This window comes from Porites lutea, chromosome 8 (assembly GCF_958299795.1).
Source record: "Porites lutea chromosome 8, jaPorLute2.1, whole genome shotgun sequence".
Classification (NCBI taxonomy): domain Eukaryota; kingdom Metazoa; phylum Cnidaria; class Anthozoa; order Scleractinia; family Poritidae; genus Porites; species Porites lutea.
In genome coordinates, this window is record NC_133208.1 from 18640196 (window position 1) to 18644996 (window position 4801).

Genomic DNA, 4801 nt, shown 5'->3' on the forward strand with positions numbered 1-4801 from the left:
CATCTTGACAATACTACTTTCAGAAATTAGTCAACTCACAATGTTTACAAAATAATTTCTCCCATCAAATATGCCTCACCTGTAATAGGCAACCAGACTAAACGCTCCCAGTCGAAAATCTACATAGAAGAGTAACATGAGCACACTTATCTACTTTTGACAGTTATCGTCATAATCCCTATCTTGTCTAGACAATATAATTGAATGTGGTATTGAAATGAGCTTAAAATCGCGTGCACAGGTTATATAATAAAACTTCTACAAAACAAACAGCACAATTTTCAACACCCTCCCCCTGTTTAGCTCCAGTCGAGATAAACATAAACAAACAAAACATGCAAAGTTCAGAGTTCATTCTGATACTACTAGAAGTGATATATATTAACCACTATACATGTATGTTGCTTGTAATTCAGGTAAAATCTGTTCTCTTAGTCTCAGCATTCACTTAAGTTTAAGGATCACAGTTTTCCTCGCTAGATTTCTGATCCGCAGGTTTGCTGCAACAGCAGCATCTCGTGATGGCCTGAACTCTGGTGCTTTTACACACAAAGGAGTTGGTTTGTCTGCCTCGATCATCTCCTACTGGGTCACAAGAGAGCTCCAGAGGGAATAACTGCTGTACTGCCCGCTCTATACATGAAGTTCCAACATGTAACTTCACTGCTCGAATGACACCATCCCCTTGACAAGATCTGTGACAACGCTAATCCTCCACTTAATAAAGATAAAGACGGTTTATGAACCTCATTGCAGTAAAAAAAAAATGAATTGCAGGGTTGAAATACTACTCTAAATAACTATAATTATTAAACTAGTCCTACTGTAATATTTACAAGTGAATATTCTACTCATTATACGTAAATGTTATAAAAGAACTTGAGCGTTGTGTGCGGCAGAAGCTCCTGTTTCCATACTACATGTACCTTACGCGTGGAAGCGGTTCTCAAATTATATCTAATTCCAGTTCTCGTATCCTTAGGGGCTAAAAAATGAATTGGGTGATTATTTCTGAGATCTTGGAAATATAATGCATACAAAGTTACACCCCCCTCTTTGCCAGGGTACTAAGCTTAGTACAGCTAAGTGCATTATCGTAAGTAAGTGATGGATACATGATGCACTGTGCCATTTTCTGGAGTGATTCCAGTTTTCTTGACAGGAATTCCGGGATGTCCTACAATACCTGTACACCATATTCTAAGGTTGTATAGTTGTATAGTTGTTAAATACACCCTCAAAGTCAAATCATTAGCTACTTCTATATAATGTCCACGGCAGAAAACAGACTGGAATTATCCAACAAAAACAGCTTTAATCGCAGTAAACACAAAGGCTCGAATCTCACATGGTTTGTAGGGAAGGTCTCTGTGAAAACCAGGTGCCCAGATAACTTAAAGAGTAACCGCTGACCTAGCGCCAGTTAAGAAGATGAGGCAAGAACCAAGGTACGACCAATTCGTGTAAGGCTTTAATCACACTGGGATACAACTAGCAGCCGAGTAACAGTAACAATATGGCGGACGCAAGGCTATGAACAACAGGTAACGCATGCTAACTCATAGTACCGCTGACCGGTACTGGCGTGACTTCTTTTTTCTTTTTTTTTTGAGCTGAATATACATAGCGTGTAAGCGAGAAAACTGGAACCAAAAACATAGAGGAAAGTACTTAAAAGCACTACTTAAACTCTTGAACTGACTTAAACGTCACAGTTCAGTAACAAAGGCTATAGTTCAGTATCATAATCTTCAAAACGCGCAGGACGACGTCTAGTGCGAGATGATCTCCGCAGGCCAGGAGGGTCAGGGTCTGCTGAAACGGCTGCCTTCTCCAAAGAGGGGTCCTCAGGGCAAGATGGCTGGGCAGCTGTGTCGTCCATGATGCAGTCGGCAGGAACGGCGGGAGCAGGTGGTGTAACACAGGGAGGAGTGTTAGATGCTGGGCTGAAGCAGAGATAGCATCAGGGATGTCAGGCAGCGAGGGTGGGGGTGAGGTGTGGTATCAGCATCGTCTTCGTCATCCGTATCATGTCCGCGACACTGGCGAGGAGCATGTAAGGAATCAGCCAAGTCGGAAGGTACCTTGAAGCACTCAGTAAGTTTGACGCGGTAAGATGAGCTGCGTAATTGGGATCTAATGAACTTTTTGATATCACAGAATGGTGGATCTATGGCTACAACAAGGTAGCGGTCGCGGGCTCGAGACTTGTTCCGATCGGAATGAAGGTACACTAGGTCGCCAACATCAATTAAAGGAGTAGGACGCCTGTTGTGCAATGGAGCTTTGGAGCGCTCACTGTGGGGGTGGTTGGATAGACGCTGCTCGTGCTGGAGGGCAATTAAATGGTCGTCGGCAAGGGGTAACTGCTGGTTTGAAAACTGGTCCCGCTGTGTCCACATTTCTCGCGAGGATAGGCCACGTGAACGGATACGAGAGTTCAAGGCAGAAGTGGCTACAGCGAGAGTGAGGGGAGAAACGGCACCGCCTAAAGGCTCCTGGCGGAGAAGTTCCATTTCCAACTCCTGGACTGCTCTCGCAGCTACGGGGTTCTTATTGGGATTTTTGGCCTGACCAAGCTCAACTGTAATTCTGTGCTTCTTTAAGAGAGGGTCGTCAGCGAGAGCCTTAAAGCCAGTGCAGGGTCAGTACGGATCACGGCAGAAGGGCCATCCATAGGGCGCAATTCTAAGCAGAGCTTTACAATAACGTCGCGTAATGTTTGATGACGCTCGTCTTCAAGAGATACACTGGAAGTGTAAGAGGTCACATTCTCGCAGAGGACAAAGATGAGCTGGCGAGAACGTTTGATGACGTCTACGGCAAAGGACCAACCAATAGCATCGGGTGAAGGGGAAATGGACTGGTCAATACGTGCGGTTGGAGAGCTTCGGATTGCTGAACAGGAGTGGCACCCATCAGAGACACGAGACAGCCTTCTCCAGATCGAGAGCGTATAGATAGCGTTTGACGGCCATTTTCAACTGGTGACAGGACGGGCGGCTGAGTTGTATGTGAAGGGTAGTCAAAAGGCCGTCCTAAGCTTGGCATGGGACAATGATGCACTCTCTGGACGGTAACAAGGGTTCATGACGCCGCACAACAAGGAGGCCATCATCTGCAACTGACGCAACTTGTAAATAACGTTTGACGTCCTTTATGTTTGTGAGTTTTTTGGACGGTCTCGTACCCTGGATGAGGTGAGCGTGGGTGTGGTGTAGATCTGGGCACTCAGACTGAACAGCCACCCAGGCAGGCCCGCTGGTAAAGGGAAGGCGAACATTGCCTTGGAGGACATGTTGAACAGAAACGGCGCGGACAACAGAGTCCCTGGTTCGAAAAATGAAAGAGCACACTTGACAGGTCTCGTTATCACAGGCGGCGGCGTTTCGGCTTGCGAAGTCTGACGGGAGGATAGCAGCGCCGGAGACGTGCCTGACTGAAGCTTGGTAGCGACTCACGACAGACAAGAAGGTGGATACACGAGGGCTGGCAGAGAATTCCCCGCGGCAGAGTTTCTCATACGCTTGAACGCAAGGCTTACTGTCAGTAAGAATGCAGGCCTTTTTAACGGACTGAATAAGATACGGGCTAAAGTGCTTCGTTGCAGCCGCAATGGAGAGGGCTTCGACCTTGCATGGAAGCCACGTTGTTTGGCAGCCCCATAACTTGGTGCTGAAGAAGCCAGAGACACATAACTTATCTCCGCGCATTACGTAGAGGGTGGCACCTATTCCAGGGTCCCGGACGGCTCCATCAGTTACAATCCATAACTGGTCCTCGGGTCTGGGTAATGTGATGGTGAGTGCAGAGGAAAGAGCGTTCTAAGCACTACGGAATGCGGCTCTTAGATCATCGGTCCAGTTAATATATTCCTGAGAAGGACGACCGGCTGTTACAGCATCAAGTGGAGCAAGGTAACTTGAGCACCTTGGAATGACACGGGAAAGAACTTTGTAAGCGCCAATGAAGGATCTTAAGCGAGCAACAGTGTTCAGCTCGTCGTCCAGTATGTCGACGATCTGTCTCGCTTTTACCATGAAGCGCATGTCATTGTCAGGGAGGAAGGTACACTGACTGAGGAAGTGGTTTGTGTTAGAGCGACCGGCGTGATTGCATAAGGGACAGACCTTGTCCTGACGGGGCTGTCTGGTGCGGGTCTTAGGGTCACTCCTGCCGCCCGGACGGGGGTGACGAAAATCATTAGCTACCGCGGCACGTAGAATCTTAGCATCATCTGAAGCGCGGATTTCCTCAAGGAGAGAGCTTTGTGCCTGAGAGATCTCGGATTTAATTTAGGCAAGGGTGCGAGATGTCAACTCCGTGCCGTAACGTTGCTTGACTAAACGAGGAAGACTGGGGTGAATGAGTCTCAACCAAGTAAGAACGACAAAGTTTTCTAGGGTAGGGGTTAGTTCCTCATTCTCTGTGACATGTTCGGCATGGTGAGTTAAACCGTTAGCGTGAAGTAAGGAATGTTCCACAAAAGCCATGAGGCGTTGGTACAGATCCTCAGGGCGCTCATCCGCTGCGAGGTGTATGTCATAAAAATCGATAAATTGTGTGCCGGTGGCCTGGAAGCCAAAGTGCTGGCGAATAGTTTGCCAGATGTATTCGAGTGACGTTGAATTTTTCACCAAAGCGCTTCGGGAAATGATAGGGCAGTTATTCGCAATCTGACCTAGCATCAGCTCGAGAAAGTTGACTTTTTGTCGAGCGGTGAGGCGTCGAGCAAGAGGTATGGAATCACCATCGGCTTCGAATCCTCGAAGTGGTTGGGCTTTGTTCTTTTTCAACCATT

The 4801-nt window shown here is 47.2% G+C and overlaps 1 pseudogene; it reads right to left on the minus strand.

Annotated features, from left to right (window-relative positions):
* Positions 1-1934: 1934 nt before the first annotated feature.
* On the minus strand, positions 1935-4049 carry LOC140945283 (uncharacterized; annotated as a pseudogene).
* Positions 4050-4801: the final 752 nt, after the last annotated feature.